We start from the raw sequence: 13,240 nt of genomic DNA, 5'->3' as shown, positions 1-13,240 counted from the left end.
GACTTAATCTTACTGTAGCTAGTATATTAGAGCTGTTACATGTAGAGAGGAGATTTATTTTCCATTGTATGGTTTAGTTTAAGAGAGAATAAAGAATTTGGGGCCAAAATTATAACCAGATTGTGACCAATTCTCTAAGCAAAAGAAACAAAGTAGCTGTTGAGGTAGCAAAGATGCAATAATTCTCTTCATATGGCCTTGTACTGTTTTGTGAACTACATGATTAAAAATCACGGGTTTAACAAAAATCGTTACAAGCCAACTCATCAAAACAGGCATTGGGCCAATAAGAATTTAATGTCACAGTATATATCTTCAGATTTCAGATTTATTTAGGACCCTTTTCGCATATTGATAGAATATTTAGTTTAACCGATGACAAGACAGCTCCCCTTCAATGGAACCCTGGCCTAAACATACTTGTTTTGCTTATATAGCAAGAGGATAACATTAAACGTGGAAGCTTTTGATTTGTGGCACTGAATGATGGTCTACACCGCATTCTTCAAAAGCTACAATTAAGGATCCATCTAGCTTGTAAGCAGTACAAGCCTGACTGAGGTCTTCTGGCCCATTTGCTTGGTATTCATGTTTTATGCCTTGAAATTTCTTTATGATTGCATCCTTGGGGCTCACATTGATCACTTTACTTTCCAGAGGAGTTGGTTCTGATACCCTTGTCTACTCCTCCCACAGAGAATAGTTTCTGTCCTTGGGAACTAGGAACAGAGCAATCTCTAGGTCTCTCCGGTTCTTATTCCTTTCAACTTGAATGTCCAAGGATGGAGGCAGAGCCATAACTACCATCTCAGGTCTGGAAATCGTTTGAGAACAAAAACAAGCAAGCAAACAAAAACCCACAAAAACATTAACTGCTTTTTTTCTGGATTCCTTAGTTTCAAAACTTGCATCATACAAAGTATAGCGACATCTTTTTCAGGAAGCATTTCTGCAAAATGCTTGAAAGGATCGATTATGGTTTAACCCACATCTCTAACCAAGATTTCTTTCCCTTCTTCTACAATGATGCACTTTTTATCTGCACTGAGACAAAACATGGCAGACTTCTTTCTTTTCTTGATTTCTTCTGGTGTGGAGCACTTCTGAACTTTCATGTCATAAAAAATAAGATATACTTCATCGGCAACTTGCATTTCTGAGGACTGTCTCCTCCATTAGAATGTATACTTTATATGGACAGGGACTTTGTCTTGTATACTGTTGAATCTGCAAAGCCTACCACAGTACCTGGTTCCTTCCAGGACCTGGGGGACAGATCCACCCCCCTCACCAGCTTGGGTCTGTGGGGTGGGGCTTTCTTCATCTACTAGGGAGGAGAAGGCTGAGCTCAGGCTGGCACCTGGCCTCAAGGGGCAGGCAAAGAATCAAGCTGGATAGGGGAACCGTATTTCCCCCACTCCCTGAGGGCTGGGGTCACATGATACCCCACCTTTGCTATTGTCTTTAAAAAAAATTATTATTATAGCTATCCTAACAGGTCTGGAGCATACCTCGTGGTTTTGATTTTCATTTCCCTAATGACTAATCATGTTGGGTATTTTTTCATGTGCTTATTGGTCATTTGTATATGTGTTTTTTGGAGGACTCTCTGTCCAAAACCTTTGCCCATTCAAAAATCGGGTTATTTTTTTAGTTGTTGAGTTCTAAATCTGCCTTATATATTATGGGCATTAGATCCTTATTAGATATATCATTTATCAATATTTTCTCCCATTCTGTGGGTTGTCCTCTCACTTTCTTTCTTTTTTTTTTAAATTTTTTGTGTTTATTCATTTTTGAAAGACAAAGAACGACAGAGCACAGGCAGGCGTAGGGCAGAGAGCGAGGGAGACACAGAATCTGAAGCAAGCTCTAGGCTCTGAGCTGTCAGCACAGAGCCAGATGCGGGGCCCAAACTCACGAACTGCGAGATCATGACCTGAGTGAAAGTGAGACGCTCAACCGACTGAGCCATCTAGATGCCTCTCACTTTCTTAATAGTGCCCTCTAGAGCACAGAATTTAAAAAATTTTGATGTCAGTTTATGCATTTTTTTCCTAATGTGGTTTGTGCTTTGATGTCAGATCTTAGAAACCATTGCCTAATTCAAGGTCACAAAAACTTATACCTATGTTTTCTTCTAACAGTTGTACAGTGCTACCTCTTACATTTAGGTATTACATTTAAATACATTTTGAATTAATTGTTGTATATGTGATGTAGGGTACAAATTCATTCTTTTGTGTGTGTATAATAGTTGTCCAAGTACCACTTGTTGAAAAAATTCTTCTTCCCTCATTGAATTGTCTTGGGACTCTTGTCAGAAATCAATTGATCATAAGCGTATGGGTTTATTTTGGGGTTCTGTTAATCTTTATGTCTATCCTTATGCCAATATCACACAATCTTGATTACTATAGCTTTGTAGTAAGTTTTAAAATCAAGAAGTGTGAGACCTTCATTTTTGTTCTTTTTCAAGGTTGGTTTAGCTATTCTGGATCCCTTGCATATCTATATGAATTTTAGGATTAGCTTGTCAATTTCTGCAAAAATGCCATCTAAGATTTTTATAGGAATTGTATTGAATGTGAAGATCAATTTCTTTTACCATCTTAACAAATTTGGAAGATCTTAAAATATCTTCTGATCCATGAACCTTGGACATTTTTTAAAATGTTTATTTATTTTTGAGAGAGAGAGAGACAGAGAGACAGACAGAGAGACAGAGAGAGAGAGAGCGAGCGCATGTGCAGGGGAGGGGCAGAGAGAGAGGGAAACAGAGGATCCAAAGTAGGCTCTGTGCTGATAGCAGAGAGCCTGATGTGGGGCTTGAACTCATGAACCATGAATTCATGACCTGAGCAAAAGCCAGCCCACTTAACTGACTGAGTCACCCAGGCGTCCCTGGGATGTTTTTTATTTAGTAAGATCTTTATCAGTTTCCAGTGATATTTTGCAGCTTTTGGTGTACACACCTAGCAATTATTTTTTTCTACAATTCTTTTGTTAAATTTACTCCTAAGTATTTTATTGTTTTTGATTCTGTTATAAATGGAAGTAATTTCTTAATTTAACTTTGGATTGTTAATTGCTAGTGAGCACATTCTATCTTGTCTAAGAATGAACTTTCAGTTTGATTGAAGTAGCTTTCAGGATTCACTCTTAAATTTGGTTTAACAAAAAAGATGATTGCTGTAACAGCAAGCATTTAGAGGAAACATTAAGGCCACATAGGTGATTTTTTTGTAACTGCTCAAAATTTGAACTCATAGTTCTGAAATTGAGTTTAATCTCATTAGAGGAAGCAGAGTGCACACACACACACACACACACACACACACACCTTTTGTAGCAAGTTATCAGTGAGAAAGTCTTGGCTAGTGCTTATTAAGAGTAGAACACAAAAGCATTCATTTGCAAAAGGAGCATTTTGAAGGGGCACCTGGATGGCTCAGTCGATGGAGATGGAGAATCACTCCTGATTTCAGCTTAGGTCATGACCCCAACTGATGGAGGGATGGAGCCCCATGTGTGGGGTTCTGTACTGAGCATGGAGCTTGCTTGAGATTCTTTTTCTCTCTCTTTCTCTCTCTCTGCCCCTCTCCCTGGCTTGTATGTGTACCCTGTCTAAAATAAAAATTAAAAAAAAAACTAATTAAAAACAAAACGAAAACCCAAAGGGAGCATTTTGGAAAATATCTTATTCTTCAGACTTCAGTCACTATAATCCTGAAGCTTGGTTAGTAACTTCTCTTTGTCCACATAGTCAGATTTATACGATTTACAAAATTTAAGTTAGTGCCATAAAATATGCTTCTGTTAAATATACTTGACTATCCCCTGAGGGTAGGTTCATGTCTCAAGAATACTAAGTGTTATAAACACTTATATGTCTCTCATGAACTTTTACGGTCTCCAAAAGTGCCTGTAAAGTGCAGTAGATCCTCAAAAAGGATTTCACTAATCCAATTTATCCTATCACTAACCAACGGATACTGTTAATTCCCTTCATTTTCAGGGTTGAAGCAAGAGAATATGTGGCTATTTATTATTCCCTGATCACTCTGTCAATTTCTGAGAAGATAAAAGATAACTTTTGCTAAAAACTTTCCTTATAACGTGGACATGGGCAAAACAAAATTCTTCAGTTATACCCAAGTTGGGATAAACACTCGGGGCATGTAGCCAGCCTGCCCCTGCCGCCCAGGCAAAGGCTCCAAGTGTGAAGCAGCACTGCCCTCTGGTGAGGAAACTGGAAAAATGACCAGTTTACCAAAGTCCCCCCTCGGTGCATCTGTGCCTATCCGTTTAACTGTAGCCTAATTGGAACCTAAACTTTATGGACCACCAATTTTTACCACATATTTCCATCACAGGCTCATAGGTATTCAGTTTTTATTTTTATCCTAAAATATATTCAATTTTTATCCTTAAAGAACACTTCCAGTGTTCTAATAATCATGATCCTCCTTGCCCCACCCCCTAAGTAATTTAATGTGTTTTAGATTACTAAAACCTCACCATGTTTCACCAAATAAATGTAGTTAAACAACATCAAGTATGGTGCTTCCTCAGTTACGAATGCTTCATGACAGCAGGATGTTGCCCATATGGCGGAAAGCAGGACAATCTACGGAGATAGTCTGTTTCTTCTAGATACACTGCCCCTCCTTTTTGTGGTGAGAAGCTGGAGGTCCAGAGAAACATGGGCATTATCAAAGGGTGTGATTTGTAGTCCTTGCCCCTTATGCATTTGTCCAGCTCTGTTATTGTTATAGGATGTGACAGGATGTCACTCTGTAAAGGCAGCAGCTGCTTATGTAACAGTTCTGTCACCTTGGTAGATTGGCACTGTGATGAACCCTGAACATAGAGCTTTTCTCACCCATCAAATACGACTCTCATTTTTAATATTCCCTGAACCTTATCCTTCATCCCATTGAAAATGGTGATGTTTGGGAAAAAGAAGAGGTAGGGAAGTGGAGAGAGTTAAGCAAGGAACAAGCGAGACCTTCTGCAGTGGTTTGTACCTTCCTTAAAGCAGAGAAGGGGAGTTAAATCTTTGGAGCAGAGTGTGTCTCCCTCTTTTGCTTTCTCAGTTTTCCACTCTCTTTTCTTGTCTCCTCCTATCCCTTCTATTTTTAAGTAGCTGGCCGAAATGTGTTTTAAAAATTACCAAATGACCCGATTATATCATCTTTCCCCTAAACGTACCGTATTTGTTTGCTTTACCCTGTTTTCCCATTTCTACCATTTTCTACCTCCCATTGCTTAGTCTGGTAAAACGGCAAACTTCATAAGCCCTGTTTGAAATGCATGTATGACTAGATCAGAAATCGGGGTTTGGTTTGATGCTCTATCATGTGGGGTTAAGGCTTTAATGCTAAGTCCTCTCCTAAGCTGCATTTTTCTTATATATTCACTCAATGGTGTATATTGAGAGTCATTTCTAGGGCTGCTGCTCATGCCTATGTGAGTTGTATACTGTACAACCCTGCTTGGCAGCCCCAAAGAACACAATCCTTGTTCTCATAGAGCTCACAGTCTAGTAGTAGAAGACATCTGAGGGATATATGATGATCATATTATATTCTATTTGGATGTCTCAGATACCTTAAGTTCACGGTGTTTTAATCTAGACTCAGTAGCTTATACCCGGAATTCCAAGCAGGGACTCAGAAATTATCCTAGGCATCTTGATCTCCCCCCATCTTTCAGTGACTTGATCCCATTGATTGTGTTATCACTGTCGCTGTCCATACACCCAAGTGGTTTATGTGGTGTGCAAAGTTGCCTGGGCAAGAGCGTCAGTGGGGCTGAAACCAGGGCTGAGCCCTGCACCTGACATGAGTCTGCCTCAGGTGAGAGGAAGGGCAATCTTTCCTGTTACAAAGGGGCTCTTTTTCAAGCTAGGTGTCTACAGGGGTGTGTTGTTCAGAGAAGTTCCTTTCTTCTAATTCCTCTGTTTACCAGTGGTGACTTGGTGATGTTTCCTAATTGGTACAAAGGTTTGTTAAAGAATAGTGGCCAACTCTCCACTACATTAGTTCGATGACGTCCTAACTGCTCTCCTCGCTTACTTCTCTCTTCCAGTCCACCCTCACAGGCAGCTGGTAAGGATGATTTTTATAAAACGGAAAAGTGACCATGTTGTGCCTTTCCTGAAATTCTTCTTTTGAAGCCTATTTCTCTCAGAAAAATTGCTTTGAAAGCCAGTCTCCAAAACTGTGAAAAATGGTTTCTGTTGTTTAAGCATCTAGTTAAGACTAGACTATGGTATTTTGTTATAGCAGCTTGAGCAGACTAATACAGTCCCTTCCAGGTACTTTTCTCTACATCTTGAATAGTCACTCAGCTCACTTCTCTTCTTTCATGTCCTTGTCCACATGTGACTTTGCTCCACACATTAATTATTCTTGTAATACAGTTGACTTCCTATGTCCTCCTCGGAACATCCTGGGTGTTCAAGAAATGTATATTAAATGAATACATTGATTCTGTGTTTAAAATGTTAGAAAAATCTACTGCTTCTTCACAGTTCTTTCAAGAGAGAGGAGGTCATATCAAACCTAACTGTTCCAGTGGAAAAACTTTCAATACAAATAACCAAACCAATCAAGTGAAATATATTTGGTGGGTATGCACCTGGGTGGACACAGGGATAAAATCCCCAGTAGACACACTGAGCATATGCTTAGATCACCAGGAGATAGAGACACAAGAAAATTGAAAAAATTTGGGGAAAATGGTACTTCAGGAAATGCATTGCATTATTATCATGGTAAGAGTCTGAACTTTGCTGAAATTCTTTTTACTTCAAGGTTTACATCTTTATAAAAAGTGATAATATGGTAGGTAGTGGTGGAGTGGGAAGCATTGTCTTCAATGTTCAGGACTTCTAAAGATCTTCATCAAGCCCTGGGAAGTGTTGTACCAAATATTGGTCAAAGTTTAATTTCCTGGCTTTGTAATAAATCTGTCAGTTTATCAGCTCATATGGCAGGGCAAAATTTCATTATTCTGGAATGAAACTTGAAGGAGTTTGAGCTTGAGAGGACAGGCAGTATGTACCCTTACATTAAAGCAGAACATTTGCTTCAAGCGCTAGGTTTTGCTGGTGACTGGCGAGCACTCAAGGGCAAAGTCTCAGTGGAGAGGAGGAGAAAGACCTCCCTAGTTAGTCCCCTCCATTCAGTTCCTTTTGCCATGTTGGAAGCCGATATGATTGACTTTCCTCTTCCCACATACCCCTCAGGCAGGTTGCCCTTCCTGACTTACTATCTTCATTCAAGACTGCTCTGGAGGTATAGTCTCACCTAATTTTATCTTTGTAAGGAATTTTAAAAAAATGTTTATTTATTTATTTTGATAGTGAGAGGGTATACACATGAGTGGGGGAGGGGTGGAAAGCTAGGAAGAGAGAGAATCCCAAGCAGACTCTGTGCTGTCAGCCCAGAGTCCCCTGTAGGTCTTGATCTCATAAACCTTGAGATCATGACCTGAACTGAAATCAAGAGTTGATTGCTTAACTGAGCCACCCAGGTGCCCCTCTTTGTACGGAATTTAATGGGTGATCCTACAGTAAGATTTATTAAGATCCAGAAATCTTTAAAGATGTCCTTCATCAAAAGGATTTCTGTTCCTTGTGGGGAGAAGAAAAAGGACCAAATTAAGACAAGTAGTGAGATGGGAGATCAGACGAAAATAACAAGGAGAGTTAACAGACTCCTTAACATGACATATATCAAAATTGGAGATGTTTAACTTACATAACAGAGGGAGAATTCAACCACATGGACAGAAAGAAAACATGTAAAGACAACTTGTTGAATTAAATTTTGTGCTGTTTATCAACTTGAATATCTTCATCCTCCCTTTTATTGACACAGATTTCTCTCTGGTGAAATCATTTCAGTGACTAAGAAAGGCTTCATCTACTGGCCTTGTCTGGGATGAGGGCTCTCTGGGACACCCATCATTGTTTGCACTGCTTGGCTTGAGTGATGCAAGACCCAAGCAGCAACCTGCAATGGCTTTGGCCTCTCTCAGTGCCTCGGGCCTTGTTCTAGACAATATTTCTTTTTAGGCTAAGGGGTGGCAGGCTGCCCACACTGCTTTATTCCAGCACCAAATGAAACCTCCCTTAAGTGTTACTACATGTTAATAAACATAGTCAGTGAAACCCACTTAAAAAGAATGACCTGTTTATGAAAGAAACCTTTTGAAAGACAGAATATTTTCCCCTGTGGGCCAAAGCTTAGGCAGAAAAACAAAGAGCTCTTTCAAAGGCTTTAAACATGATGGAGGATAGATTCTGACTTTCTAACTACAAAAATAATGATACTTTTAGCTCCAACCTGCCTTGCTCTGGGGAGCTGTAAATACACTTTATAGGCGCAGGTTGAGCCTTTCTAACTTTCTACCTCCAATGCCATTTGAACTTGTTAAGGGTGAGTGATATTAGCTCAAATTTATATACAGAGAAACTGAGGCAATAGAAATCTAGTGATTTGTACAATGCCACCAAATAATTTACAGCTGAAGTCAAAAATAGAACGAGTTGAGACTGAATGCTTCCGTTACATTTAAACATCTCCTGATATCAGGACTAGCTGCCTTCTTTTTTTCTCATTATCTTTTTCTTTTCTCTTTGTCTTCATGTTTTGTTTCATTACTCCTGAATCAGGCCCAGCATGAGTGCAGGCACTTCCATTAGAAAGCACGAGGCGGTTCAGGAGGCAAAGGGCCTACAGTTTGTATCACCAGCTTGTTGTTAATCCTATGAACAATAAAATACTGTTAGCAAAATTGATCTCGGAAACAACAAAATTCTTTCATCCTAAATACTTTGTATTCCAAGAAATCCTAACTTAGAGTATAAAATTTTGCAATTTTTAAATTTCCAGTGTTTGGCATTTTTCTAAAGAAATATTGCTTAAAGAGTTTTTAATTTTCCCCCATGATTTGTGTCCTAGCTATCAGATGTACATGTATTCACTTATTCAGTAACATTTTTATTTTACAATTATTTATTTTGAAGTTACTTTTGGCTCAGTACTGGGCTATGTAATATGACTTTGTAGAGCAGATCAAAAATACTTTTTTTTTTTTTAGATTTTTCTTAGGAAGTGGATGTAAAGCTTAGGAGTTGGTGAATAGAGAATTATAGAATAGAATTATAGAATAGGAGAATAGAGAATAATAGAGAATTAAGTTAGCTTAATGGAAATAAGTGTCACTTTGAGTGGCCATTATTGAGTCTGGTTTAACACTCTTTTGAAATATATTAATACGCTTCTCTTGCACATGCCTCCATAGTACCAAGGATCCCTTTGCCTTGGTTCGGTTTCTAGAGATGCTTAAGAAGAAATCAGTGTTCAGCCTTGACACACAACAGGACCAAAAGAATCCCAGAGACAATATAAGAGCTAAAGTCCTCTCTCTTTAATTTTTTTTAATGTTTATTTATTCTTGAGACAGAGACAGAGCATGAACAGGGGAGGGGCAGAGAGAGAGGGAGACACAGAATCTGAAACAGGCTCCAGGCTCTGAGCTGTCAGCACAGAGCCTGATGTGGGGCTCAAACACACGAACTGTGAGATCATGACCTGAGCCAAAGTCGGACGCCCAACCGACTGAGCCACCCAGGCGCCCCAAGTCCTCTCTCTTTAAAAGAACTTACTGAGGGTAGTTAGAAAAAGATTTTGTAAACAAATAAAAGCCAAATCAGAGAATATTTCTTTACCTAAAAACCTGTTACATGAGTATTCATAGCAACATTATTTATCTTAGCCAAAATGTGGAACCAACGTGAATGTCCACTAATGGATAAATGAATAAACAAAATGTGGTATATCCATACAGTGGAATGTTACTTAGACATAGACGGGAATAAAGCACTGATACTGGTATTACAATATGGGTGAAACTTGGAAACATTATGCTCATAAATGAAAGAAGCCAGACATAAAGGGGCCACATATTGCATGATTCTATTTATATGAAATGTCCATAAGAGGTAAATCCATAAAGACAGAAAGTGAATTTTTCCCCTAGAATATGGGGGAAGAGACTGCTAATGGATAAGGACTTTATTTCTGGGCGATAAAAAATTCTAGAACTAGACGGTGGAGATGGTTGCAAAACCTTGTGAATATATAAAAAAAATCACTAAATTGTACCCTTTAAAATGGTGAACTTTAATGGCATATGAATTATGTTTGAATAATAACAATAATAACAAAAACAAACAGCACAAACCACCACAGAAAGCTTGAAAATAGAATAGATGAGGAGTTAGGTGAGGGGCCTTGATGGCCTCCTGGACCTGGAAGGATCTTCACAACCCACTCTTGGAGAAAGGGACCAGCTTTGAGAGATTGCTCAGCTCTGCACAAGGGAGCATGGTAGAATCCAAGCAGACTTCAGGGGAGGGTTTGTCCTTGTGAGGGAGCATGTGAAGCCACTCATTGTCATCTGCCTGAAAATCTCCCTTGTATCTCCTAACAGGAAGGATTCCTGTTTATTCTTCAAGGGTTTTGCTTAGTCTATCCAACCACCCTTCACCACCTTTCAAAATGTGGGGCTGTAGACACCCAGAGAAGATTGAAGTGGTGTAGAAAGGGAAGTCCTAGCTGTCAGACAACCTATTATAATCTGCTTGATGTCCTCTCTCTACCCTAAGGCCTGAGAGTGATGAAACCTACCCCAGGTTTTGACCATCTGATTGACATCTGCTGGATGACCACACCTGTAGATGCAGTGTTGCTTCTGAAGTCAGTGTGATGGATGCTATGAGCCACACTGTTTGCTAAGAAGGGTCAGATTTTCTTCTTTCTTGCCAATTCTTCTGTTACTGGTTCTTCTAAGACTATCACTCTTTTGATCTTAACCTTTACCCTCAGTAGCTTTGTGGCATGTTGTTGCAGTGGAAAGAGATGAGATTAGAAATCAGAATCACTGATTGTGAAATGACCTGTTAGTATTTGAAACACCTAGAATGGAGACTCCCAACCACAGTGTTGGATGAGTTGCAAGAGGTGCTTCAAATTACTGAGCTCTCCTACTCTTGGGATCACTCAGGGCCTAACTAGCTGTTAGCAGGCTGGTTCAGGCCACCTCAGAGAGAAACCTGGCAGAGTCTACAGTATGCCGGGAGGTGAGCACAGCAGCTGCATCAGCATTTGTCGATCCCTGACAAAAAATTCTGTATAATGCCAATAGGGGCTCTGCCTCCAGGATTTTGGCAGCAGCCAGGATTGTACCCATCATGGACAAGTGTCCCATGGCCTGTGGGAGGGGGTAGTTTATGTTCCAAATAGCTAAATATATACAGAGCTCAGTCCAATGTGTAGATGGTCAGGAGTGAGTGGTATGGGACTAGAGTGGGCATTCTGAGTAGGATTCCTGAGGGCACTGGTCCATATCACAGACTCTAATTTACTATCTTCGTATTTACGATACTTCTGTCCCATTTTGGCTGATGGGCCATTTTCGTAGGATTCAAGCCCACTGATTCTTCTAACAATGCACACACCTTTTGCAAATTAGAGATTTACCTGGAAATACTTGATGTAAAAGTATTCTATTGGATCCAGTCAATTTGCATTATCATGAAGAAATTTAATATACTTTGTCAATGACAAAAGAAAGAACCGTACCAAAATGATCAATTTCTATGTGTGCCCTGATGTAGAGAGGGATGTAAAGAAAGAAAAAGTTCTAGAGTTTCTGAGCCTCATTTTTCTCATCTGCCAAATAATGTAACTAATTAAGGCTAAGCTCAAATGTGACTTTCTTCTTGCCAGGCCCTAAATTAATTAATAGGTTCTTTTTATAAGAAATGAATAAAGGGTTTGGAATTCCAAAAGATATCAGGTAGAAGGTTGTTTTTTGTTTTTTAAACAAAGTCCCTTTTATACTCAAAAACATTAATTAATATCAGTCATTGCCCTTACTGTTTTCTTAGCTTTCTGTTTTAAGTATTCTCTTCCTTGTTTCACAAATAGAATAGCAAAAATCTTCCCTTCACCCACTAATCTTGGGAGGCATAAATGGAAAAAGTCATCCATAGTCCAGTTCCAGGTATACAGTCTATTTACTGCTTCTTCCCATGGAAAAGGGATTGCCTCCTTCCTTTGTACTCAAGTACATCTACAATGATGGTATTCTGTTATAAATACTTTCCTTTTTCATTTGGGCCTCTGAGACATGGGTTTGGAAACACTTTCATGACACATGGCAAAACAAAGACTTTCAAACCCTCTCTTCTTTTCTTTTATATAAATTACTGCTTGTTAATGGAATGGCCCAAGCCTTGGGGTATTATACACTCTGGTGATCTCAAGTACATCCTGTTCGCTAACAAAGTGGAACTTGTCACATGCTAAATAGCAAGGGAGACTTGGCTCACAAGAACATAGACATACAAGAATTTTGTGATAGACACTATTACTGAGAACAGTATTATAGGGTTATTGTGAGGATCAATGTGGTTATATGTGTGGGAGCAGTTTGTACAATCAAGTCCTTTGTGTGTATGTTTTATTGTTGTTTTGGATAGACGATGACTGCCAAATTTTCTCCTGATCTTAAGATACAGGATTGGTCTGGAATGAGAATATTTGGAGGTGTGATTAAAGGGCAGGTAATGAAGGGTAGTAGCTAGAATTTGTGGAGGGAGTGGGAGAGATCTGCCCTTCCTTTGTTCATTGTAACTTCTTCCATCAACCCAGAGGAGAGAAGTGCTTTTAGATTACAAGAAGGATATTGTTCCCCTTCTACCTAAAAATACTTGCCTTTTTTTGAGGACTGCTTAGGAAGGATAGCTTCTTTAATGAGAAGTAATGTCATTACAGTACAGTGTCTGACATGCTGGATACCCATTCTAGACTCAGTGTCTGAGTGCACAGCATGAGAAAAACCAGATAGATTCTACTGTGAACAACCACCATGCCAGTAGTTTTTAGTGTCAAGAATAATTCTAGAAATGACTTTCTAAACCACATTCCCTATGCTATTTTCTTACCCTCCAAATGCTTTCATCAACTCTAAAAACTTACAGTAGTCTCAGGGGTGATAGGGGTGGGAGCTGGGGGAAATGTCTTTCAATGGAGATAGAGTTTTCCAAAATGTAAGTATTACAGGTTAAGGTCTTGGAATTACATACCAACAGATATCACCTTAAAACATTCCTAAACCTCTTAATGCAAAAAGGATTTATTCTGACATACATATTTCT

General features: G+C 39.2%; 1 pseudogene; it reads right to left on the bottom strand.

The window, feature by feature from the left end:
- Window positions 1-450: 450 nt before the first annotated feature.
- On the bottom strand, window positions 451-1,157 carry LOC101093260 (annotated as a pseudogene).
- Window positions 1,158-13,240: the final 12,083 nt, after the last annotated feature.

Source organism: Felis catus, chromosome A2, assembly GCF_018350175.1.
Source record: "Felis catus isolate Fca126 chromosome A2, F.catus_Fca126_mat1.0, whole genome shotgun sequence".
NCBI lineage: Eukaryota > Metazoa > Chordata > Mammalia > Carnivora > Felidae > Felis > Felis catus.
The sequence above is the reverse complement of the archived record's forward strand: the minus strand, read 5'-3'. Positions and strand labels throughout refer to the sequence as shown.